Source organism: Pan paniscus, chromosome 1 (genome assembly GCF_029289425.2).
Source record: "Pan paniscus chromosome 1, NHGRI_mPanPan1-v2.0_pri, whole genome shotgun sequence".
NCBI lineage: Eukaryota > Metazoa > Chordata > Mammalia > Primates > Hominidae > Pan > Pan paniscus.
In genome coordinates this window covers 69,800,739-69,828,439 of record NC_073249.2, presented here as the reverse complement: position 1 = coordinate 69,828,439, position 27,701 = coordinate 69,800,739, and the positions used below count along the sequence as shown (strand labels likewise).

The window sequence follows — 27,701 nt, the reverse complement described above, 5'->3', positions numbered from 1 at the left end:
AAGCAATATTCCAGACATGTAATTTAATCCCCAAAACTACTTTGTTCTGAACAACCAGATACTTAAGAAGTGGATTTGTTCTGCCTTGGATTTCCAGCTAGTTCCTCCTAGCTTATCTCACTGATGGATGAATTAATTCACCCGTCCATTCAACGAGTTTTTATTAACTGTCAGCTAAATGCACAGCACTGCATTAAACAAGTTGTTTTATTTTTGATTGTGAATAACTAACTTTGTGAAGGGCATCTTTATTCTTTTTTGTCATCTTTACATATTACAGCATGTACTTCCTAAATCCTAGTTACCTTTCCCAACCACTATGAACCAATAACTCAAACAAGGTGGTGATTTAGCTGTTTGTCCTATAGTTCCACCAAATCTTCAAGATGTATCCTATACTTCAAAAAAAGATACATACCTTAAAATTAGAATTCCTGCTAATACTAAGTCCACAGGGATTAAATTCGTTATTCTAGAGTCACAGGGCAAGTCATTGTGAGTACAAGGTTTGCAATCAGATGTAGGTTAGATCAACAAAACCCTGCTACTGAACTATGAAAGTTTTAAGCCCTTATAAACCCTGAGCTATTTTATCACAAGAATTTCATTCTCAGCAACTGGTTTGTGCAAAATCAATGTTAATTATATTTATAGATTATTTGGGGTGTCGATTTTAACATCTTTTTTAAAGTCATGAAATAAATTCCCAGACCATCCAAAATGAATTTGTGCTTATTTAGGCTTGTTTGTTGCTAAATTCATTTAGGCACAAGGTAGATTGAAGATCTCTCTGATCTTTTCCCTGGAGTGATGCCTTGACTTTCATAGATAGCAATACACTGTTACCTAGCAATAAAGCAGAACCCATCTGTTTTCATATTTACCAACAAGAGATTGTAAGTAAAGTCAATGAGGTAAAGGGCCATGTTTTAATTTTACTAGACTCTGTTTAATTAGAGTTTCTTCTGTTCCAAGCTATGGCTTTTCACAATGGTCAGGTTAACTTCACATTTAGAAGAGTGAGATTCTGAGCCACTGATGAGCCCAAATTTCAAGTTTCTCTTTTTCTGTGTGGTAGACAAACATTGTTTCCTTACTGGTATTTTATCTGTCACTCCAAATGGCTGAATACTCAAAGAACTTTAAGGTACATTCTACATGATTTTTTGTGTGTTTTGTGTTTTAGGTATCTGATCAGCAACAGGTTCCATCATGTGCCCTCCCACAGAGTCTCAAAATCTCAGGGCAATTCCTTTGAGTTGAGTTGCCGTCTCAGGGCTGAGTAGCATCCATCATGAGACAAACACAATGTTGTTGAGATAGACTCATACCTGGAGATCTGCCCAGTGAAAAACAGACTCTGCTTAGGTTGTCCAGTGCATTCTCACCAAAGGCAAAGTCTTGCTGTGTTTTTCTTCTAAGGCTATTAGGATGATCAAATAAATGGGCTAAAGCCCACTGAAAACACTGCAATAAGGTATCATACCTCATGCTTAGCTGATACCTAGCCTGCACTGGTTTTGTTATTTAAATATTAACATAATTCCACACTGATTGGTAAATAGCTGCTGATTTCCAAAATCTAACAACCAAGGAGCTTACACCCAGTCCAATAAGGAGGGCCTCTGATTCTGCTCCATTCTGACTGGCTCCCAATTTTAGTGATTATGTTTTAATGTCCTTCCTGCCCAAAACAAATGTGAAAATAAAAGTGAATGAGGCCAGATGCGGTGGCTCATGCCTATAATCTCAGGACTTTGGGAGGCCGAGAGGGGTGGAACACCTGAGGTCAGTAGTTCGAGACCAGCCTGGCCAACATGGTGAAACCCTGTCTCTACTAAAAATACATAAAATTAGCTGGGCCTGGTGGCAGGTGCCTGTAATCCCAGCTACGTGGGAGGCTGAGGCAGAAGAATCACTTGAACCTGGGAGGTGGAGGTTGCAGTGAGCCGAGATCACGCCATTGCACTCCAGCCTGGGCAACAAGAGTGGAAACTCTGTCACAAAAAAAAAAAAAAAAAAAAAAAAAATTAGCTGGCCATGGTGGTGGGTGCCTGTAATCCCAGCTACTTGGGAGGCTGAGGCAGGAGAATCACTTGAACCAGGGAGGCGGAGTTTGCAGTGAGCCAAGATGACGCCACTACACTCCAGCCTGGGTGACAGAGCGAGACTCCGTCTCAAAAAAAAGGAATGAAACAACAAATGTATATACAAATAGACTATGGTTTACAAATATAACTTCTAGCTACTAATGCTGAATAACAAATTATCCTGAAAGCTAGTGGATTAAAATAACAATATTTATTATGCTCACAATTCTACAATTTGGGCGTACTTGGTGGAGTGGCGTGTTGCTGTTCCAGTTGGTGTTAGCTGGGGTAGCTTAATGGTTGGTGTAATGGTTAATTTTATGTGTCAATTTAGCAAGGTCATAGGACCCAGATACTTGGTTAAACACCAGTGTGGATGTTGCTTTGAAGGTATTTTTTTAAACGAGATTAACATTTAAATAAGTAAACTTTGTGTAAAGTAAATTACCCTCCATAATGTGGGTGGGGCTCATCCAATCAGTTTCTTAAGTAAAAACACACTGAGGAAACAGAAGAGAGGATTCTGCCAGCAGATTGCCTTTGGACTTGAGCTGCAACATCAACTTCCATGGGTCTCTGACTTGCTGGTCTACCCTGCAGACGTCAGACTTGCCAGCCTCTGTAATCATGTGATAACTTTTCCGGAGAACCCCGACTAAGACAGCTCGGAACTGGAATAATCTGGAGTCCTTAATCCATCACATGTCTGGTGGTTAACACTGGAAAGACTTAAACAATTGGGATTAGGAATACCTGGGGCTTCTTGGGCATCTCCATCTCATAGTCTTCCAGGATGGCAGCTTCAGGTGAACTTTTTTCATGTCAGATCAGGATTCCAAAAGCATTTGTCCCTAGAAAGAGAAAACAGAGCAGAATCTGAATTTTTTATGACTTAACTTCTGAGGTCACATTGTACCATTTATGATGTCTTCTATTGGTTGAGGCCATTACAAATGCCCACCCAGATTCAAGAAGAGGGAACTCAGACCCCATCTCTCAATGCAGAAATGTCAACATCACATTATAAGAAAAACATGTGGGATGAAATATATTGGTGCAGCCATCTTTGGAAAATACCATCTGCCTCACTAATGTTTTCAAATTCTAAAACATATTTTCTATTTATTTAGAGTTACTAATGCTTGATGCTCTACTTTTAGAGTGGATCTACTAGTTAACCATTCTTTTTTTTTTCCTTTTTTCGCTTTAAGTGGTTATTTTATTATTAGAGAGATGTATACTTGAAAAACTTAATTTCTAGTTTTTAATTCCCCTAAATTTTATTTATTTATTTATTTATTTTTGAGACAGTGTCTCACTTTGTCACCTAGGCTGGAGTGCATGGTGCAATCTCAGCTCACTGCAACCTCTGCCTCCCGGGTTCATGCAATTCTCGTGCCTCAGCTGGGAACCACCAGGCCCGGCTAATTTTTGCATTTTTAGTAGAGACAGGACTTCACCATGTTGCCCAGGCTGGTCTTGAATTCCTGGCCTCAGGTGATCCACCCACCTCAGCCTCCCAAAGTGCTGGGATTACAGGTGTGAGCCATTGCACCCAGCCGTAATTCCCCTAAATTTTAATATCTTGATTTTTTTCTTAAAGTCACACAAAGTAAGTTCAACATAAAACTAAGAAGTTTTCATGTGTCCCTTAAGGCTAGAAAACTGTTTTATAAAAGAACATGTAATGAGAATGCAATTAACGAAATTGCCATCGAAGACAATGTAATTGTTTGGCTTGAGTGAATCCCCATTTGGACAATGTTAGCATTATCTTCGAGTCTCTTTTTACTTAGAACCAGCTGTTCTGCTTTTCCACGCCTCTTTCCCTGGTAGGAATTTAGGTAGAGGAGGGGCTGGGTTGAGGCAAGAAGATGACATCTCTTGGCTGGTTTGAAAAAGTAGCTTAGCTTATGCAGCCAAAAAACACATGAAAAAATGCTCATCATCACTGGCCATCAGGGAAATGCAAATCAAAACCACAATGAGATACCATCTCACACCAGTTAGAATGGCAATCATTAAAAAGTCAGGAAACAACAGGTGCTGGAGAGGATGTGGAGAAATAGGAACACTTTTACACTGTTGGTGGGACTGTAAACTAGTTCAACCATTGTGGAAGTCAGTGTGGCGATTCCTCAGGGATCTAGAACTAGAAATACCATTTGACCCAGCCATCCCATTACTGGGTATATACCCAAAGGACTATAAATCATGCTGCTATAAAGACATATGAACACGTATGTTTATTGCGGCATTATTCACAATAGCAAAGACTTGGAACCAACCCAAATGTCCAACAAGGATAGACTGGATTAAGAAAATGTGGCACATATACACCATGGAATACTATGCAGCCATAAAAAATGATGAGTTCATGTCCTTTGTGGGGACATGGATGAAATTGGAAATCATCATTCTCAGTAAACTATCGCAAGAACAAAAAACCAAACACCACATATTCTCACTCATAGGTGGGAATTGAACAATGAGATCACATGGACACAGGAAGGGGAATATCACACTCTGGGGACTGTTGTGGGGAGGGGGGAGGGGGGAGGGATAGCATTGGGAGATATACCTAATGCTAGATGACGAGTTAGTGGGTGCAGCGCACCAGCATGGCACATGTATACATATGTAACTAACCTGCACAATGTGCACATGTACCCTAAAACTTAAAGTATAATAAAAAATAAATAAATAAATCCAAAAAAATAATAAATAAATAAATAAATAAATAAATAAATAAAAGAAAAAGTAGCTTAGAGCCAGGATGGGTAGAGTTGATTCTGCCCTACCGTTCCCTAGGGGTAGTTACTTCTTACTGGAACTGCTGCTAATTTACCTTCAAGGTAGTTGCTGCTGTTTTTTCTTAGATATAAATTTTGGCTTAAACTTCGATAAAAATAACAACTGTATTTGTCTGTCCAGGGTTACAAAGAGGAAAAGTTTCTTAAGCCTCAAATCAGTAGGATATCATTTCAACTGTGTGAAGTTATTTTCTTGTAACCTTTATGCCTCCTTCTTGGCTGTTCTTTCTCCCATTCCCCACTAGTATATTAAAATTCCTATTATTTATTTTTATTTTAAAAAATTATTATTTAATATTTTGAAAATAAAAAAGCTACAAAGATAATAATACAATCATCTGTGTATCCACACCTAGCTTAAGAAATCAAATGTTACCAACATAGTTGAAGCTACCTATGTTCACCCCTACCACATATTAATCTCTTCTGCTCCCTCAGGAGGTAATCACTTTTCTGAATTTAGTATTTTTTATTCCTCAGCACTTAAAAATCTTTTACTACATTTGTATGTGTTCCTAAATAATCTATACCAGTACTGTGCATGCTTTTAAGCTTTATGGAAGTGGCATCATACTATATATATCTATCTGCAACGTTTTTATTTTTATTTTTTGAGACGGAGTCTCGCTCTGTCGCCAGGCTGGAGTGCAGTGGCATGATCTCGGCTCACTGCCACCTCCACCTCCCGGGTTCAAGCGATTCTCCTGCCTCAGCCTCCCGAGTAGCTGGGACTACAGGCGCCCACCACCACACCCAGCTAATTTTTTTGTTTTTTTGAGATAGAGTTTTGCTCTTGTTGCCCAGGCTGGAGTGCAATGGTGCGATCTCGGCTCAGCACAACCTCGGCCTCCTGGGTTCAAGTGATTCTCCTGTCTCAGCCTCCCGAGTAGCTGGGATTATAGGCATGCACCACCATGCCTGGCTAATTTTTTGTATTTTTAGTAGAGATAGGGTTTCTCCATGTTGGTCAGGCTGGTCTCAAACTCCCGATCTCAGATGATCCACCCACCTCAGCCTCCCAAATTTGTGGGATTACAGGCGTGAGCCACCGCGTCTGGCCTGCAACCTGCTTTTTAAAAATTATATTTGTGTGATACATCCTTAAATTTATTTTCACTGTTTCTTGGTCTTTCATTGTATGAATATTCCTCAGTTTACTACCCATTCTTTTATTGATGGACATGTTATTTCCTATTTTTGCTATTATAAACGATGCTTCTGTAAAATTCCTTGTACTTGTCTTCTTGTGCACCTGGGTGAGTTTCTTACGGCGGCAAACCATTTAATCCAAGTCTGCAGTGAGATAAGAAGCTTGTGTAAAAATATATATCATCATACTGTCTCCTTCATTAAGGAAGTCTTATCTAAAAAAAGTCAGCTTGGCCGGGCACGGTGGCTCACGCCTGTAATCCCAGCACTTTGGGACGCCGAGGCGGGCAGATCACGAGGTCAGGAGATTGAGACCATCCTAGCTAACACGGTGAAACCCCATCTCTACTAAAAATACAAAAAATTAGCTGGGCATGGTGGCGGGCGCCTGTAGTCCCAGCTACTCGGGGGGCTGAGGCAGGAGAATGGTGTGAACCCGGAAGGCGGAGGTTGCAGTGAGCTGAGATCCCGCCACTGCACTCCAGCCTGGGGGACAGAGCAAGACTCCATCTCAAAAAAAAAAAAAAAAAAAAAAAAGTCAGCTCATCCCTAAGTAGTATATTTAGTGACATAGTTGATTAGTTGATTTACATCCTTGCATGAGTTCTTTATCTTATTGGTCTAGTAACAAAGAGTTTGAGAATGTGGACTATTTTGAATGAAATTGTTGGGCCATGGGCATATCTTCAATTTTACTGCATATTTCCAAAATGTTTTATAAAATCATTGTACCAACTTACACAGCCCTCAGAAGTGAATAAAAACTCCCACTGTTTCACATCTTTGCCAACATGTAATATCATCAGACCTTTTAATTTTTGCAAATCTGGATATAAAGTTTGGCTTAAACTCTGACAAAAGTATCAAATGACTTCTCATTATGGTTTTATTTTGTCTTTCCTTGATTGCTAATGATATAAAGCATCTTGCCATTTTTCAGAAACTGGTTTTTAGGCTGGGCATGGTGGCCACTCATGCCTATAATTCTAGCACTTTCGAAGGTGGAGGTGGGAGGATGGCTTGGGCCCAGAGTTTAAGGCCAGCCTGGGCAATGTGACCTGGTCTCTGCTAAAAATGTAAAAATTAGCCAGGTGTGGTGGCATGTACCTGTGGTCCCAGCCACTCAGGAGGCTGAGATGGGAGGATCACTTGAGCCCAAGGAGTCTGAGGTTACAGTGAGCTGTGGTCATACCACTTCAGCCTGGCCCATAGAGTGAAATCCTGTGTCAAAAAAATATAGGCCAGATGCAATGGCTCATGCCTGTAATCCCAGCACTTTGAGAGGCTGAGGTGGGTGGACCACTTAAGCTCAGGAGTTTGAGACAAGCCTGGTCAATGAAGTGATATCCCTTCTCTACAAAAAATACAAAAACTAGGTGGGTGTGGTGGCGCATGCCTGTAGTCCCAGCTACTCAGGAGGCTTAGATGAGAGGATGGCTTGAGCCTGGGAGGTTTCAGTGAGCCAAGATCATGCCCCTGCTCTCCAGCCTGGAGGACAGAGCTAGACCCTGTCTCAAAAAACATAAAATAAAATAAAGTAAGATAAGATAAGATAAAATAAAATAAAATGATTTTTAGGGTTTTTATAAGCATTGAACTTTTCTGGACTGTTGCTGCTAATTTTCAATTTTTCTTTATAATTTCTTCCTTTTATTCAATGTTCCAAAGGTAAACCATGTTTGCTTATTGCTTTTTAATTCTCTTTTTCCCATTTCTTTCTCCTTTTATCATTTCATTCTTGCCTGTGGAATGTTATTGATGCTGCTATGACTGGCTTTCTGCTTTTCTATCTCTACCATTACTTTTTGCTGGCTCAGGTTCTCTCAGAATCCTTCTTTTTGGGCCAGTTGTGGTGGCTCACACCTGTAATCCCAACACTTTGGGAGACCAGTGCAGGAGGACCCCTTAAGCCCAGGAGTTCAAGACCAGCCTAGGCAACACGGCGACACCCCATCTCTACAAGAAATACAAAAATTAGCTGACCGCGCCACTGCACCCCAGGCCGGGCAACAGAGTGAGACCCTGTCTCAAAACAAACAAAAAAAAAGAATCCTTCCTTTTGGTAAAGGTTATGTCTTTGGTAAAGGTCATTATTCATGCATGCGACTAAACAAGACTCAGGGGTGTAATAATAGAAGCAACTTTATTTTGTTCTCTCACTGTCCTAAGTGGGGAAATTCCTTTTACTCCTGCATAAAAACTCAGGCAAGCCCCATGACTTTTCTCATCCATTGTAGTTAATTAAAGTCTTATATCACATTAGCTTGCAAACACAGTATTAATTTAGTAATAAAATATTCAGCCCAGTATATGAATCAACATTTTAATCTTTACTCAAAGGTACAACTTCTATCCGTTTTGATCTAGGACTTCCTGCATTAGTGCTGCCTCCTTCCATGAAGTGAGGCGTGGTCCTTCTTTTCTCCTTTCCTGTCTGGAGTATATCCGTTTCCTCAGGTTTGCTAATTATTATTCCTACCCTGCCCAGGGTGGAAGGCAGGGAACTGAGGAGTCAGGGAAGAGCCGTAAGGGATACAAGAACATTCTTACGTGACTGGTACTGTTGTAAGGTGGCTTTACCCCAGGCTTGGTAGATGGGTAAAGCCCATTGTTTCTCTTAGAGGTCCTGGGTTCTTTAAAGATTCTCCTGCTCAGCCTCTGCAGCTACAACTCTCTGGATGTGTATATTGATTGCCTCCCCTTTGGGTGGCCACTCCCAGTGTCCTGTAGCCAAATATTCCTCTTTCTCTGGGGTCCACTCAAGCTGGTAGGCTGCCTCCTTAGGGGGATCCCTTCCATTTTATTTTATTTTTTTGAGACAGAGTCTGGCCCTGTCGCCCAGGCTAGAGTTCAGTGGTGTGATCTTGGCTCACTGCAACCTCCACCTTCTAGGTTTAAGCAATTCTCCTGCCTCAGCCTCCTGAGTAGCTGATTATAGGCACCCACAATCATGCCCAGCTAATTTTTGTATTTTTAGTAGAGACAGGGTTTTGCCATGTTGGCTAGGCTGGTCTTGAACTCCCGACCTTAGGTGATCCATCCACCTTAGACTTCAAAGTGCTGGGATTTTAATTTACTCCTCCTCCTCCTTCTTCTTCTTTTCTTTAGGAAAATGCCTATTCTTTTTTTTTTTTTTTTTTGAGACAGGGTCTCACTCTGTCACCCAGGCTGGAGTGTGGTGGCACGATCATGACTCACTGCAGCTTCGACCTCCTCGGCTCAAGTGATATCCTCACCTCAGCCTCTTGAGTAGCTGGGACTACAGTCCTGTGCCACCAAGCCCAGCTGATTTTTTGTAGAGACAAAGTTTCATCATGTTGCCCAGGCTGGTCTCGAACTCTGGGCTCAAGTGATCTGCCCACCTCGGCCTCCTAAAGTGTCGGGATTACAGGCATGAGCCACTGCACCTGGCCTAACTCCCATTTTAGAGCAGCAACACTTACCTTCCCCGCCACCATCCTCTACTCTGCTGTCAAGGTTGCTATGCCTTTTTCAGGCCTGAATCCAGCCACAGGCTACTCTGCCTTTCAGATTTTGGCCCACGCATCAAGCTCTCCATATTGTCTTCTCAATGCCCCTACTACGAGCTTGAGGTAAGGAAGAAGCCACCTTGCACCCCACTGCCTATCCAAAGAAATCTTCCTGTCAAACCCTTTGAATCTACAATTTCTCCATCCTTTCATATCAGTGACCAGGTGGAAGGGTCTTGCATGAGGGGGTTCAAGAATCACATACTTTGTCTCATATATCTCCTCTTAAAATGTGCATCTTAAGGACCAGGCGCAGTGGTTCATGCCTGTAATCCCAGCACTTTGGGAGGTCAAGGCAGGCACATCACTTGAGATCAGGAGCTTGAGACCAGCCTGGCCAACATGGTGAAACCCTATCTCTAGTAATAATACAAAAATTTGCCAGGTGTGATGGTGTGCACCTGTAATTCCAGCTACTCGGGAGGCTGAGGCAGGAGAATCGCTTGAACCCGGGAGGCGGAGGTTGCAGTGAGTTGAGATCACGCCACTGCACTCCAGCCTGGGCAACAGAGCGAGACTCTGTATCAAAGAAAAAAAAAAAGTGCATCCTGACCAGCCTGGGCAACATGGCAAGACCTCGTCTCTGCAAAAATGCAAAAATACAAAAATTTGCCAGGCGTTGTGCATGTAGTCCCAGCTACTGGGGAGACTGAGGTAGGAGGATCACCTGAGCCCCAGAGGTTGAGACTGCAGTGAGCTGTGATCGTGCCGCTGCACTCCAGCCTGGGTGACAGAGTAAGACCTACTCTAAAAAATAAAAATAATTAAAACGTGCATCTTGTGCTCCTGTCTCACAACTTACTCTGGTTGCTGCTATCAGTTTGTTTTCGGACCTCACTCAAAAATTTCAATTTTTAACTTTCAATTGTAGTCAAATACGGTTAAATGCTGCCTTTGTAGATATGCCTATTTTTTTTTTGCATTCTGGATTTGATATCACAGAGGTTTCTATAATCAATATTTCCTTGGCTGTATGCTCATGTACACATACTCACATATATACACACAAATATTTATATACATGAAGATAGATGGTTATGCCTATTTTCTTATCAAAGACATTTATTTTTGATAAATTTCAGTTTTTTCTTAATTCTGCCCCAGCAGAATAACAAATCCCCTAGAAAAGTACAAGACTAAGCCAAAAGACCAACTCTAGAAAAAATAAAAGTAACCAGGAAACCTACCCCTAAACTTGGTATCTGCATAGTTTGTTAAAATGAAAGGGAGATTTGTTATGGTTGAATTTATTATTGAAAAGATGGTGGACAAGATTACAGATCAGACTTGGCATCTAGGCTTGACATTTCCTTAGGAATGCCTTTAGTTAATCCTGACACATATTTTTATTCAATTAACTACAAATAGTGAATGACATCATTACAGCACCAAAGCTGTATCTTTCCATTTCTTAGTTTGTTGTCTAGAGATTAATATCAAATTTTGCATTCCCAGGAAAGAAAACATCACTATTCACCTAGAATTTAAATTCAACAAATAAATTTAATTCAACAAATATTGAATACCTAATTATATGCAAGGCACTAATACAGTGTATTAAAAATAGTAAAAATAAGCAACATTTTTGAGCACCTATTATGTGCCAACTATATGTCCTTCACATGTGTTATTTCTTTTTCAACACAGCTTTATGGATATATACTTCACATATCATACAATTCACCTATTTAAAGCATACAATTGAATGGGTCTTAGTATGTTCACAGAGTTGTGCAACTGTTGCCACTATCAATTTTAGAACATTTTCATCGCATAAAAAAGAAACTCTGGGGCCGGGCACAGTGGCTCACGCCTGTAATCCCAGCACTTTGGGAGGCTGAGGCAGGCGGATCACCTGAGGTTGGGAGTTCGAGACCAGTGTGACCAACATGGAGAAACCCCATCTCTACTAAAAATACAAAATTAGCTGGGTGTGGTGGCGCATGCCTGTAATCCCAGCTACATGGGAGGCTGAGGCAGGAGAATAACTTGAACCCAGGAGGCAGAGGTTGCAGTGAGCCGAGATCGCACCATTGCACTCCAGCCTGGGCAACAAGAGCGAAACTCTGTAAGAAGAAAAGAAAAAGGCCAGGCACAGTGGCTCATGCCTGTAATCCCAGCACTTTGGGAGGCTGAGGTGGGCAGATCACCTGAGGTCAGGAATTCAAGACCAGCCTGGACAACATGGTGAAACCTCGTCTCTACAAAAATACAAAAATTCGTAGGGCGTGATGGCGGATAGCATGTAATCCCAGCTACTCAGGAAGCTGAAGCGGAAGAATCGCTTGAACCTGGGGGGCAGAAGTTGCAGTGAGCTGAGATCATGCCATTGCACTCCAGCCTGGGCGACAGAGCGAGACTCCCTCTCAAAATAAAAGGAAACTCCATAACCACTAGTAGTCATTTCCCATTTCTCCTCCCCTCCCCTATGTCTATTCCACTTCTCGGCCCCAGGCAATCACTTATCTACCTTCTGTCTCTACATATTTGTATATTCTGAACACATTTTATATTCCTCTACATGTGTTATTTCTTTTCTTACACAACCCAGTGAGGTAGGTACCATTGCAATCTCCACTATACAGAAGTGGAAACTGAGTCACGAAGAGGTTAAGTACCCTGACCAAAGTTATATGGCTAGTAAGTAGCTCAGCCAGGCTTTATTTATTTATTTATTTGAGACAGAGTCTCACTCCATCACCCAGGCCGGAATGCAGTGGTGCAATCTTGGCTCGCTGTATCCTCTGCCTCCTGGGTTCAAGTGATTCTCATGCCTCAGCCTGCCAAGTAGCTGGGACTACAGGCGTTCACCACCATGCCCGGCTAATTTTTCGTATTTTTGGTAGAGATGGGGTTTCATTATGTTGGCCAGTCTGGTGTCGAACTCCTGCCTTCAACTGATCCATCCACCCACCCTGGCCTCCCAAAGTGCTGGGATTATAGGGGTGAGCCACTGCACCCGGCCTCAGCCAAGGTTTAAACCCAGAATTTAAATTCTAGGTGAATAGCTATGTTTTCTTTCCTGGGAATGCAAAATTTGATATTGATCTCTAGACAACGAATTAAGAAATAGACAGATATAGCTTTGGCGATGTAATGATGTCATTCACTATGTGCAGAATTCATGCTTTTAATCCACTATGAAGGAGACAAAGGTCCTTAGAATCTAACATGATCATGATGTATAAGATACACGCAGAAATACTGATAGTAGATACCGCTCTATGCAGGAGACACAGCATCACACAGTTCAGGGGTGGAAGAGCACCTGGAAAGTATGAGCAATCAAGGATTTTTTTCTGTAGTAGTTAGCTTCTCAGTTGGCACTTAGAGAATGTGGCAGAAATTGCGAGCTGGGGTAATATGTGTTCCAGGTTAGGAAACAAAGGCCTAGAGGTAGGAATGAACAGGTTGTTTCTCCGATCCAGTGTGGCTTGAATGTAACATTCTCAGTCAGTGTATCACTTCCCATTTCGTGACATTAGCTACCATTTATTTCTGTCTTTTAACGTCAAGCTCTTGACAGGTATTATTTCTAATCTTTAAGACAACCCTACAGGGTAGATATCATTAGCCTTGATATAGACAAGAAGATTGAGGTTCTTGAGGGGTCATAGGGCAAGTAAGTGATAGAGCCAAGATTTGAATAAGTGTCTTTCTGATGTCACATTCCTGCCCTTTCTACTTTATTGTGCTGTCTTACTTAAGGGAGATGGAAAGTTAGGTTGGTGCCATACTGAGAAAAGCCTTGATGGCTGAGGCGAAAAGTTTTTACTTACCTTGGCAGGTAGAGACATGATAGAGACAAAACTCAAGCTGAACTGTGGAAATACTACTATAATCATTTGGGCAGTAGAAATGACAGTCTAAATTAGGAAGGCAGTGGTGCAATCAGACAAAAGGGAAGTACATATAAGAAATATGCATCAGTGGTATTTAGAGACTTAATAACTGGGTGGGAGCAAGGCATACAGAGGAGTATATAATATTTCTGAAACTTTGGTTCTCTTAGTTCTCAGAAGAGTGTTCTGTGACGGCCATGAACAGAAATACAGAGGAAACGAGGAGGAGCTGGCTTTGTGAGACTGAGGGAGGAAAAATGATAACCTTAATATGGGAGCTGAAGGTGCTGGTGACTTCTGTATCTATGTGAAGATGGGTAACAGGTAATTGGAGATTTAGTCTAGGGCCAAGATCCAGTTATCCAAAGAGTGGTGAGAGTCAAGGCCATAGTAATCAACAAAGAATATAAAGAAAAATGCAATCTTAGTGTCTACTAAAAAGTAGGAGAAACAAGGGAGCCATATTGAACACCTATTACCGGCCTAACACTGCGGAGACGTCTGGGAAGGGCCACAAACCTTTCCACAGTAAACCTCCAATCTTGTTCCAGAGATTAATTACTCTCATGAAACTATATGCAACTAGTACAAAACTTGATAGATTCAGGGCCAATCTGTAGGGTAAACACAAGAGTAACGGGATATTAGAAAAGAAAGACATTGATGTGCTTGGGGAATTTAGGAGGCGAGGAGAAGACAGACCAACACAAGGTATAAGAAGTAGAAATTGTGCATAGGCTGATACCAGGGTAACCCTGCTCTGAGCACAGTGACAGAACTTTGGTGTCTTCTCTGTTGTCAAGGGGATAGCATGGGGCTGAAAAAGTATAAACAGGCTTTGGGGCAAAGCAGATCCCAAAGCTTACAGCTCCCTTTTATTGATGGTATAAAATTGGGCAAATTACTTAGCTTTTTCAGTACTTGTTTCTTTCTTTTCTTTCTTTCTTTCTTTTTTTTTATTTTTTGAGATGGAGTCTCACTCTGTTGCCCAGGCTGGAGTGCAGTGGTGCGATCCCGGCTCACTGCAACCTCCGCCCCGCAGGTTCAAGCGATTCTCCTGCCTCCGCCTCCCGAGTAGCTGGGATTACAGGCACCCGCCACCACGCCCGGCTAATTTTTGTATTTTTAGTAGAGACGGGGTTTCACCATCTTGGCCAGGCTGGTCTTGTACTCCTGACCTCGTGATCCACCCGCCTCGGCCCCGCAAAGTGCTGAGATTACTGGCGTGAGCCACTGTGACCGGCCAGTACGTGTTTCTTCGTTTTAAAAAAGTGAGTATATTTAATAAGGTGGTTGTTTACATTCAGTAAAATAACGCATGAAAAGCATCTAACACAGGGCTTTAAACAGCAAGACTGGGCAAAACCTAAATAACATTTTCCTTATGTTGTCTTTTTTGCTACCACTTGCACCATACGATTACCCACATTTCCTGTCCCCTCCAGTGCAGCTTCCTGGAGACATTTCACACGTATGCAGGACTTCTGTACATCCTACTCAGGCACAGCTGTAGGCCCTACAAAGAGGGACCATTTACTGCCTCCTGCTGTCATTGATATTCGACAAACATTTATTGAGCACCTACAATGTCCTAGTTACTGTGCTAGGCCATTTTGGGGTATAGCGAGATAAAACAGATCTTAAAGTCTTCAAGACACTTAAAGATGAGAAACAGTCTCTGGGTAAATAACTATCGGAGTTCAGAAGGTGGACAGAAGTGGTGGGCGGCGAGTCTGTGTGCAGTGAGCACCTAGCGGAAGATGGCATTATTTGCAGAAGAGAGGTCCTTTAAGCCAAGTCTTGATAGATGATTTCACCACGCGGAGATTGGGAAACGAGGACAAAGATATGAGAAGATATGTTGGCCACAGAGAGCCTCTCAAAGCACTGTTAAAGCAAAGCCAATACTTAATGGGAGGAAACTCCGTTTTACTTGCGTGGAGTCTTAAGTCATTAGATGCATGCTAAACAGAACTGTAACCCTCGCGAATAAAACGGCCACAGTGACAGCGGTGGGTAACGGCAGAGCTGCAACTACTCTGACAGGGGTGACGACTTATTTGGACGACAATTGGTGAAACATTGTAAACTCTCAGAAGCTGCCGTTTCCAGACTTTGAGTTCATTCTTGTCAAATCGCCAGCTTGTTTTCTCAGCCCGGGGTGAAATGCGCAGCCAAAAGGCCCAATGAGCGTCAAAGCGAAAGGGCAGGGGTGGTCTCTTCTGCGGATATACCTTGGCTCCTCCCAAGTCCTACGAGTTTAAACTTCGACGCACCAAACATGGCTTCTTCGCGGTTCTGCTCCTTGTTTTATTTCGCTCCCACCTTTCGGCCACACTCAACATGGCCCTAACCGAAGGTTGGCATGCCTGTGGCACTGTCTCGGGACAGTTCTCGCGAGGTTTGCCTGGGCCCGACTGCTCCCGCCCTGCCTCGCGCCGCCGCCACAGCCGCTGCCGCTGGCGCCGCTCCTCCTCCGTGTCAGTTGTTGGGCTGTAATGGCGACCGGGCCGCCCCTGACGAAGTGACTCCCGGGCCGGGGAGCGGGGCCAGACCTGCGCCAGAGAGAACTGCAGGGAGCCGCAGCTCGGGGGGTGGCTTGCCCTGAGGGAGGGGAGGCAGCCTTTCCGCCTTGTCTTCCTTCCCAGCGGACCGGCGGATCCCCGGAGCCGGTGCGAGGCGGGCACCCGGTGCGTCCCCGGAGCGGGGAGGCCAGGCCGGGCAGCCCTGGGGCCGGTCGGGGCGGCGTCACTGCACCCTCCGCCAGGCTCCGCGGGATGCACCGTGGGAGCCGAGGGCGGAGGCGACACTCTCAGGTGAGCTCCTGTAGGACCTGGCTGGGACCGCGGAGTCTCGCTCAGCCTCAACTGTCTCTGTCCGCGGTCCCGGGTCCCCGGTGGCGGCAAGAGAGGCGGGGCCGGGCGCGGAGAGTCTTGGCCCTGCTTGGCGTCCCCCTCGGGGAACCTCCCTGGGTTCTGAGGCTTTTCGGGGACCTAGGTTTCGGGTCCCACCAGTGCCTGCTGAAGACGGAATTTCCTTCCTTACGTGCCAGTGTCCTCCCGCCTCCTCCGCCCCTCCTCTAGCCTGCAGAGGTAAGATACCTCTAGCCTTTGCTGCCCGGAGAAGTGTCCCTTCTTCATTTGGCGATCAGGCATATTTGGGGAGATTCCGGGGACTGGCTCCAGTGGCAGGGATGATCAGTTTCTGTTCCTTTTCAGTGGGGATCACATTCTCAAGTATAGGGAAAACTTTGATCTACTCTAGTCTAGCGGCTGCTGAAGGTAGTTTATTCACAGATATTTTGGGGAAAGATTTAAAAGGCTTTATGTTTTGGAAGTTGTCAGTATTTTCCTCTGCCTTTTAAATGCAGCTCAACATGCTAAGTAATATTTAGCTAATGTCACAAGATATGAATTGGAATTTGCCTGGATTTTAAATATTCAGATAGAAAGTTGCACATAGGCATAGATTTTAATGTTTTAATGCAGTAGCAAATCCTTCATATGGGAAAAAACAGGTTGTCAGAAATAGTGATCAATATCCATGTACTCCACCTGATTGTTTTGTTTTGATGGTGATCCTTGTTTTGAATTTGGGGAAGTCGTTATTGTTGCCATGTTAACGATACCTCCTGCCCTGTATTTGAAGAGTTTTAAAAGAAAGACTATCTTTGGCAGAGCTAGTAACAACCTGAAAAGTTCTGTAGAAACAATGATAAAATACTAAAAGTTGCCCTCCATTCTGAAAATTTCTTAGTTTAATATATTATTTTTAAACAAGGAAATGCACTGCTAATGACATGGAATTGTGACTTTGAGGGATTGTTAGACCCATGCTGGAAGTTGCTTCAAAGCCATGGGCATATAATAATTAGTTTCGGTGTGCTAAATTGACAAATGTTATTTAATGTAATGAAATAAATCTGAATCATTTGAACTGTCAGTGCATTAAATTTAAGATACTGTAATCTGAAAATAAACTTCAAGCTAGAATACATTGTATATGTGGATAAATACATGTGTATCTCTCTGTATCTCTTCATCCTCAGTAGCAGAATTTTGTGTATGTAGAGATGGCAAGTTGTATATGTAAAAAATTTCATACGTATGTGAACATATTTCTTTGATTTTCTGAGATAAATTGGTGTGTATGTCATGTAAGAGCGTTAATACTTAAACAGCCAACCTTCTGTGGGGCAATCAATTTATGAATTATAAAGTTTTTGGATTTTTTCCTTCTGCTTCTGATTGTCAGTCTTTTGCCCATTTTATAACACTTCTACCATATATGAGCAGAAGAAAGGAGATGAAGTACTGCTATAATCAATTTTATTTGTTAAATTGCTATAATTTATAGTGGGAGCAAAAAAGAAGTCTAAAATAACTGACATCAGTTTTTGGTGTGCTTCTATATACATTATTTTATTTAGTTTTCACAGTGATCTTGTGAAGTAGGTATGGCAGATATCCTTATTTTGCAGTCGTGGAAACTGACACACAAGGAAGATCATTTATGTGAATGCCTCTCATTTCTGCAGATAATGTGGAATTATTTTTATTTTAAACTAAATATTAATATAGGTGCTCTGGCATTTGGTGTTATTTTAAAATATTAAAAAATTATTCTATTTTTGTTCCTTTTTACATGCCACTTGCCCCTTATGCTGATGATCGTCAGTTCTTTAAAAACATTAGTATTTTTATAACGTTTTGTTAATTATTGACAAGTCATGAATTATAATGGATCACTTTACTTCTTTATGTATATACTTTTTGCTTGAACAAGATTATTAAAGTGTAGTTCATTTATTGTCTTTCACTTTGGATACTCAGTTCTGTCATCTTTATTCTTTCAGTCATTTATACTCTTAGTTATGTAAAACAAACATTCAAGCCACATGATCAGTAACATAACTGAAAAGTAGTAATATCTTGATGATTTTATTGTTGAGACAACTGATGATTTAAAAAGTTAATTCTCTGTGTATAATTGTGATTGTTATTTTTGCAACATGAGGCAAATTTTAGTGTTATAGTGTAAAAAAATCATCAGATTGCATAGTATTTTTTTCTGTATTGATTTATTGTTGTTGTTGTTCATTGTTATCATAAGTGTGATTTTACATTTACTTGTGGTTATTTTGAGTTATTCTTTGCCTTTCTCATCTGGTCTGTAAGTTCCATGATGGCAGAGATCCTTTAATCACTATTATGCACCCAGTGCCTAGCATATGGTAACATAGTCAATAAATACTAATTGAAGAAATTGACTAAAGAATAGTCCCAGAATAATATTTTAAATGCAAAACAAAACAAAAGACTAGTTCTTAGTTCCTAAGCACACCTCAACTCTTGGGAATATATTCCAGAGATATGCTCAGATTTGCTGGGTAGCAAGGGAATGACAGCCTGGGATTAAAAAGCCACTGGGAATAAGCCACAGTGGAAACTTTATTTACTATTTTAATGATTTGCCTAGGTGCTCTGGCAATAGTTACTGTAATTTAAAGAAAATATAAACTTTAAGACCCTAACCTGTTATACTAGTACTATAATTATAGCCTTGTAATAACTTTAAGTCACTTCTTAATCTCAGCATTGGGAGTTTAAATTCTTCAAGGCCAGCTAGTCCAATTCCCATATTTTATACATAAGAAAACAGAGGGTTGTATAGGGGCGATATCTCATGCATAGTTGATTTCATAACTGGGAGAAGAATCCATTGCACAGCTGCTAAGTCTACATTTGTTTAATATGTCAGATAATTATAAAATCAGAACATAATTGTGATCAACTTGGCAGTCTATTCAGTATTAATTAAAAACTCAAAATGGGCCTTTTTTTTCATGAATCCAAAGTGTTAACTTAAAAATGAATCTGAACCCTTTCCTCTGTAGTTGGGACTATAAATTGATACCATTGGAGCAACCTTCTGGAAGGAAATTTGGCATTTCCTATCAAGATTAAAAGTATATATATTGTTTGATAGAATCATTTCCTGCTTAAAATTTATCTTACATAAATTTTAACAGCATAGGAATTGTATAAGAATGTTTATATTAGCATTATTTCAAGATGTCAATAACATTTATAAATAATTAAAAAATGTCCTAAATGTCTGTTGGTAGGCTAATAGTTAAAAGTCTAGTATTTTTATGCTGTGAATTACTGTGCAGTTGTTAACAGGTTTCAGGGTATCTATATTTACTTCATGAGCAGCAGCTGAGCATATCCTTCAGCTCCTGGAACCATGCGGTGGACCTTCTGGATTCAAAACCTAACTGCACCACTTTCTAGCTGTGACTCTTGGCGAATTACTTAAAGTCAACTATAAATTGGATATACTAGTAGTTCTCATGTTACAGGGGTACCACGAGAATTAAATGAGTTAACACTTAGGCCCTAAATAAGCATTAATAAGCACCACATAAGTGTTTGCTGTTACAATTATGTATTGACTTGGAAGAATGTTCATGATATAAAATTAAGTGAAAAAATAAGTTGCACTATACTATAGAATATAATTTATTTAAAAAACACATAGACAAATAAATGTAGTTTTGTTTTCATTTTGCATGTGAATAGAAAAAGGTCTATAAGGATAGACATTAAACCATTAAACATGTTATTCCTGAGGGAGTGGATGACTTTTCTTTTTTACTTTAGACATTTTTGTATGGTTTTATTGTAAGAATCACTTTTATAATTTTTGAAACTTTTTTCTAAAAAAATTGAAGTAAATTTTTTCTTCTGTTAAATAGTGATATAAATGTATTTTTGAATGTGATTTTTAGAGATCTACACATTTCATCAACAGAGTATCTCATAATTAGATCCTGTGTCAAAACATTTGTTGATGGAAGGGCTGGGACTTGGTGGCTCATGCCTGTAATCCCAGCTCTTAGAGAGGCTGAGGCGAGTGGGTCACTTGAGGTCAGGAGTTCGAGACCGGCCTGGCCAACATGGCGAAACCCATCTCTACTAAAAATACGAAAACTAGCAAGGCGTGGTGGCAGGCCTGTAATCCCAGCTACTGGGGAGGCCAAGGCAGGAGAATTGCTTGAACCAGGGAGGTGGAGGTTGCAGTGAGCCAAGACTGCCACTGCACTCCAGCCTGGGCAACAGAGCAAGACTCCATCTCAAAACAAACAAAACTTTTGTTGGCTGGGTGCGGTGTCTCATGCCTATAATCCCAGCACTTTGGGAGGCTGAGGCGGGCAGATCACCTGAGATTAGGAGCTTGAGACCAGCCTGGCCAAAATAAGGAAACCCCATCTCTACTAAAAGTAAAAAACTAGCTGGGCATGGTGGCAGGCTCCTGTAATCCCAGCTGCTGGGGAGGCTGAGGCAGGAGAATTGCTTGAACCTGAGTGGCGGAGGTTGCAGTGAGCCAAGATTGCACCACTGCACTCCAGCCTAGGTGACAGAGGAAGACTCTGTCTCAAAACAGACAAACAAACAAAAAAACTTTTGTTGGCAGAAGGTTGAAATTTAGGAAAATCTATAATAAATATATTTGTTTTTCTCCTAGCTTTGTAGCCTTAAGTCTTATTTCTTACTTTACAAAGTAAACCCGTAGGCTAGATCAGTGTTTCTTAAATCCAGTATTCCTAAACTGTGCACTGAAGTAAATCCTCACTTAATGTTGTCCATAAGTACTTGGAAACTGCAACTTCTAAGACCCCAAACACCTCTAATATTAAACATTGAAATAAATGGGTCCTATGCATACATTTAAGAAATACTAAAAAAAGTCAAGATAATTACCCACTTATTTCAGTTCAGGATGGCAGGTGGCTGGAGCCTGTCCCGGCAAGTAGGGCACAAGATAGGCTGCCATTCCATTGCAGGTAGCATTTACAGACACACACACACACACCCACCCACCCACCCACATTCACTCAGACTGGGACCATATAGACATGCCAATTCATGTCAGTTCACCTAATGCGTGCACCTCTCTGATGTGGGAGGAAACTGGAGCATACGGAGAAAAGCCACACAGACATGGGGAGAACATGCAGACTCCACATAGATGGTAGCCCTGGTGGGGAATCAAAATTATTTTCTCATCAAAATTGTGAAGAAATGATATTGAATGAAACTGTGTTATGGAGGACCTGCTGTACTGTGGAGCACCATAGTAACTCACCTGGACACTATGCATTATTTGAGAAATTTTAATGGAAACAGCAATATTGGATAGCTGTGGGATATTTGACATCTATAGGACACTACTCAAACTACCAGTTTGAGATACCACACAAGAGATTGTGTTCCATTTTTTTTGATGACACTGTGTCTTCCAAACGCTAGGTTTTGGGAGTTTGCTGTGATAAAAAGCAAGTACTATGCAAAAATCAATTTGGAACAGTAAATGAAGGTGGTGGTGTCCAAAATGATTTCAAGATTTGAGAACTTGTGTAATATCTAGTAGGTACACACATCCTATTAAGTAGTTGTAATTTAGTAATAAAAATATTTATTTCAATTTATACATATTTATTTTTCGATCTGCTACTAAGTTGGTAGGCTATAAATACTTTTTAGGTTGTGGACTTAACTACTTAGTAAATGGAACTGTTAGGTATTTTTTTGGCCTAGGGGTTCCATGAAAAAAATAACTGGCATACTGAGGGGTCTGTGAACTGAGAAAGTTTAGGAACCTCTTGAACTTTTGACCAGGACACCTATATATATTTTCCATGTTCTGTGCTCCCAAAGGTTGATTTTTTACATTTATCTTTATTTTTTATTTTTTTTAAATAAAAAGAATAGACGTGTGTTATACGTGTATGTGTATACATATAATGAATCAAAAGTTTCACTTTTCCAAGTTTTACTTTAAACAGCCTCATGGCCAGGCGCGGTGGCTCACGCCTATAATGCCAGCACTTTGGAAGGCCGAGGTAGGCAGATCATTTGAGGTCAGGAGTTCAAGACCAACCTGGCCAACGTGGTGAAACACCATCTCTACTAAAAATACAAAAAAATTAGCTCGGCGTGGTGGCACGCGCCTGTAATCCCAGTTACTCAGTAGGCTAAGGCAGGAGAATCACTTGAACCTGGGAGGCGTAGGTTGCAGTGAGCCGAGATCGCGCCACTGCACTCCAGCCAGGGCGACAGAGAGACTGTGTCTCAAAAATAAAATAAAATAAAATAAAGCGCTCACTACTTTCAATACACTTGATATTTGCAAATCAATCCTATTTAGTTCCATTAAAAAAATGCTACCTCCAATCCACGATATTGTTTTGTTTTGTTTTGTTTTAATCTACTAACGGGTCATGACTACACACTTGATAATATGATGCTGGTTGAATCCTAACGTCCAGCTTTAATACGGTTTGTTTCTCTGGTTAGTTATAAATGAAGTTAGACTACGCTTTAGCTTTTATTTTAGATTTGGGTTGTGGGGGATACACGTGCAGGTTCGTTACATGGGTATATTGCATCATGCTGAGGTTTGGGCTTCTGTTGAACCTATCACTGAAATAGTGAACATAGTACCCAGTAGGTTGTTTTTCAACCTTTACCCCTTACCTGTCACTTCCCACCTTTTTTTTTGAGATGGAGTCTCTGTCACCCAGGCTGGAGTGCAGTGGCTTGATCTAGGCTCATTGCAACTTCTGCCTCCCAGGTTTAAGCGATTCTCCTGCCTCAGCCTCCCGAGTAGCTTGGACTACAGGTACGAGCCACCATGCCTGGCTAATTTTTTGTATTTTTAGGAGAGATGGGGTTTCACCATGTTGGCCAGGCTGGTCTCAAACTTGTGAGCTCAAGTGGTCTGCCCACCTTGGCCTCCCAAGGTACTGGTATTACAGGTGTGAGCCACCACGCCCGGCCCTTTCCCACTTTTGGAATCCACAGTATCTTATTTTCATCTTTATGTCTATATTTACCTATTGTTTAGACCCCACTTACAAGTGAGAGAAGGTGTGATATTTGATTTTCTGTTTCTGCATTAATTTGCTTAGGATAATGACCTCCAGCTGCATCCATGTTGCTCCAAAGGACATGATTTCATTCATTTTTATGGCTACGTAGTATTCCACGGCGTATATGTACCACATTTTCTTTATCTAATCTACTGTTTTTTGTTTGTTTGTTTGTTTTGTTTTGTTTTTGAGGCAGAGTCTCGCTCTGTTGCTCACGCTGGAGTGCAGTGACGTGATCTTGGCTCACTGCAACTTCCGCCTCCCGGGTCCAAGCAATTCTGCCTCAGCCTCCTGAGTAGCTGGGATTACAGGCACATGCCACCATGCCTGGCTGATTTTTGTATTTTTAGTAGAGATGGAGTTTCACTATGTTGGTCAGGCTGGTCTCAAACTCCTGACCTCATGATCTGCCCACCTCGGCCTCCCAAAGTGCTGGGATTACAGGCATGAGCCACTGCTCCCGGCCTATCTGATCTACTGTTGATAGGTACTTAGTTTGATTCAATGACTTTGCTGTTGTGAATAGTGCTGTGATAAACATACTAGTGCAGTGTCTTTTTGATAGAATGATTTCTTTTCCTTTGGATAGATACCCAGTAGTGGGAATGCTGGGTCTAATGATAGTTCTAAGTTCTTTGAGAAATCCCCCTACTCTTTTCCACAGGGGTTGAACTAATTTACATTCCCACCAGCAGTGTATGATACTCCCTTTTCTCTGCATCCTTGTCATCTGTTATTTTTTAACTCTTTAATAATAGCAATTCTGACTGGTGTGAGATGGTATCAGTGTGGTTTTAATTTGTATTTTCTTGATGATTAGTGATTCTGAGCATTTTTTTCATATGTTTGTTGGCCACTTGTATGTCTTCTTTTGAGAAGTGTCCGTTTATGTCCATTGCTCACTTTTTAATGGAGTTATTTTTTTTTCTTGTTCATTTGTTTAAGATTCCTTGTAGATTCTGGATCTTAGTCCTTTGTCAGATGTACAGTTTGCAAACATTTTTTTCCCATTCTTTAGGTTACCTCTTTACTTGTTGATTCTTTTGCTATGTAGAAGCTTTTTAGTTTAATTAAATCTTGTTTATCAATTTTTGTTTTGTTGCATTTGCCTTTGAGGTTTTAGTCATAAATTCTTTGCCTAGGCCCATGTGCAGAAGAGTTTTTCCTAGGTTTTTAAAAATAGGATCTTTATAGTTTGAGGTTTTATGTTTAAGTCTTTAATACATCTTGAGTTAATTTTTGTATGTGGTGAAAGGTAGGGGGTCCAGTTTCATTCTTCTGCACATGCTAGCCAGTTTTTTTGTGTGTTTTTTTGGGGTTTTTTTTTTTTTAGCACTGTTTATTGAATAGGTGTCCTTTCCCCATTTTTGCTTTTGTCAGCTTTGTTTAAGATCAACTGGTTATAGGTGTATGGCTTTATTTCTGGGTTCTCTATTCTGTTACATTGATACAGATGTCTGTTTTTGTATTGGTAACATGCTGTTTTGGTTAGGATAGCCTTGTAGTATAGTTTGAAGTTGGGTAATGTGATGCCTCCTGCTGTGTTCTTTTTGCTTGGCTATTCAGGCTCTTTTTTGGTTCCATATGAATTTTAGAATTGTTTTTTCTAATTTGTGAAAAATGATGTTACTAATTTGATGGGAATAGAATTTTTGGATTGTTTTGGGCAGTATGGTCATTTAAATTTTGATTCTTCCAATCCATGAGCATGGAATGTTTTTCCATTTGTTTGTGTCATCTGTTATTTCTTTCATCAGTGTTTTGTAGTTCTCCTTGTAGAAATCTTTCACCTCCCTGGTTAAATTTATTCCTGGGTATTTTATTTTTCATGTGGCTATTATAGATGGGATTGCATTTTTGATTTGGTTCTCAGCTTGAACATTATTGGCATATAGAAATGCCACTGACTGTTGTAAGTTGATTTTGCATCCTGAAACTTTACTGAAGTCTTTTTCTTAGGTCTAGGAGTTTTTTGAAGGACTCCTTAGGGTTGAACAGAGATAATTTGAGTTTCTCTTTTCCTATATGGATGCCTTTTTTTAAATTTTAATTTTCTGCCTGATTCCTATGGGTAGGATGGAAAGTATTATGTTGAATAGGAGTCGTAAGAGTGGACATCCTTGTCTTTTTTCAGTTCATAGAGGGGATGCTTCTAACTTTTGTCCATTCAGTGTGATCTTGATTTTTTGGAGTAGTTTCAGTAAGATTGATACCAGCTCTTCTTTGTTTGTCTGGTAAAATTTGGCTGTGAATGCATCTGATCCTGGTCTTTTTTTGGTTTGTAGATTTGTTTTTATAACTGATTCAATTTTGTAAATTGTTATTGATCTGTTCAGGATTTCAATTTCTTCCTTGTTCAATCTTGGGAGGTTGTGTGTTTCCAAGAATTTATCCATTTCCTCTGGTTTTTCTAGTTTGTGCACATAAAGATGTTCATAGTAGTCTCTGAGGCTCTTTTGTATTTTTGTAGTATGAGTTCTGTCACCTTTGTCATTTCTGATTATGCTTCTTAGGATCTTCTCACTTTTTTTTTTTTAATTTACTTAGAGGTTTATCTATCTTGCTTATCCCTTCAAAGAACTAACTTTGTTCTGTTGATCCTTTGTATGTTTTTTTTTGTTGTTGTTTGTTTGTTTGTTTGTTTTGGTCTCAATTAATTTAGTTCTGCTCTGATCTTAGTTACTTCTTTTTTTTCTGCTAGCTTTGGGTTTAGTTTGTTCTTTTTCTGGTTCCTTTAAGTTCAACTTTAAGTTGTCAATTTGATATCTTACAGTCTTTTTGATGTAGGCATTTAGTGCTGTAAACTTTCCCCTTAACATTGCTTTTGCTGTATCCCAGAGGTTTTGGTATGTTTGTTTCTCTATTTTCATTTGTTTCAAAGAATTTTTTTATTTCTGCCTTAATTTGTTGTTTAACCAAGTTAGTTAGGAACAAGTTGTTTAGTTTCCATGTATTTGTGGTTTTGAGAGTTCCTTTTGGTATTGATTTCTAATTTTATTCTACTGTAGTCTGATAATATGCTTGACATGATTTCATTTTTTAAGAATGTATTGAGACTTGCTTTATGACTGAGCTTGTGGTCCATCTTAGAGAATGTTCCATGTGCAGATGAGAGTGTATATTCTGTGATTTTTGGGTACAGTATTCTGTAGAAGTCTGTTAGGTCCGTTTGGTCAAGTGTCTAAGTCCAGAGTTTCTTTGTTAGTTTTATGCTTTGACGTTCTGTTTCTAATGTATATAGGCACATACATTTACAAATGGAAATCTCCTTTATAGATGTAAATTTCTTTTACAGAAGGATTTCAGAATAGCCAGCTAAATGCCAGAAAGGTTTATTTTAATTGGACAAGTGATCTTTTTTCTTTTTCTTTTCTTTTTTTGAGATAGAGTCTTACTCTTGTCACCTAGGCTGGAGTGCAGTTGTGCAATCTCGGCTTACTGCAACCTCCGCCTCCTGGGTTCAGGCGATACTCCTGTCTCAGCCTCTTGAATAGCTGGGATTACAGGTGCCCGCCACCACACCTGGCTAATTTTTTTTTTGTACTTTTAGTAGAGACGGGGTTTCACCATGTTGGCCAGACTGGTCTTGAACTCCTGACCTCAGGTGATCCACTCTCCTTGGCCTTCCAAAGTGCTGGGATTACAGGCATGAGCCACTGTGCTCGGCCTACAGGTGATCTTTTTAACCTAGCTACTATTTCTTAGCTGAAATTACTAAGTTCAGGATGGAGCCCATTAAGGAATAGGGCAAAGAAAGCCTTCTCTGTACCTGGACTCAGCAAAAATAGATCTGAAAAAGGAGGAAGCTTACTTTACCTGGCAACCTACCTTTTATAAACGCTATCTAGGATAACTTTCTTTTCACCTTCAGGGAAGAGTAGTAACAGAGCTGAAAGATTAGCAGATTTAATTTTTCTTAACAATTAGTTGCTTAAGCTTTTTATTTGCCTTCTATAAAGAGTTTTTTTTTATAAAAAGCAATAAAAATATTGAAATCTTTTTAGAAGCTTCTGCACACCAACAGGCATCCCTAGATGAGACTGATTTGGGAGCCCTCATTTTCAAATGTACTTCTTAAAGTGCAGTGTTCATTTGGAATGTACCGTTGTGATTTTAAATTACCTTTAGTAAGATTTCATCATTTTTGTAAGCATTTGCTGCTTCTGAGGCCTACTAATAATGCATGTATAAGCTTAATTTCCTTCAGAAATTAAGGATCCCATTTTTACCTTGAATAGCTGCTTTGGTCCTTGGATCCCTTTGATCAACTTAGCCAATGATTTTTCCCTCCCTAAGCATGAAAGAAAAATAAACAAAGGGGGCTAGAACACAAAAATCTA

General features: G+C 40.5%; 1 protein-coding gene across 6 annotated transcripts in view; it reads left to right on the top strand.

Annotated features, from left to right (window-relative positions):
- Positions 1 to 15,930: 15,930 nt before the first annotated feature.
- The window catches only part of CEP350 (centrosomal protein 350), a 165,773-nt gene continuing 154,002 nt past the window's right edge, over positions 15,931 to 27,701 (top strand). For 3 of the 6 annotated variants that reach the window (XM_055110972.2, XM_055110960.2, XM_034941717.3), the window contains exon 1: positions 15,932 to 16,240. The gene's annotated coding sequence lies outside the window, so the exon portion shown is untranslated. Of the gene's footprint in view, positions 16,241 to 27,701 lie in introns of all 6 variants that reach the window. The other 3 variants (XM_055110970.2, XM_008978379.5, XM_034941709.3) reach the window with 2 other exon arrangements.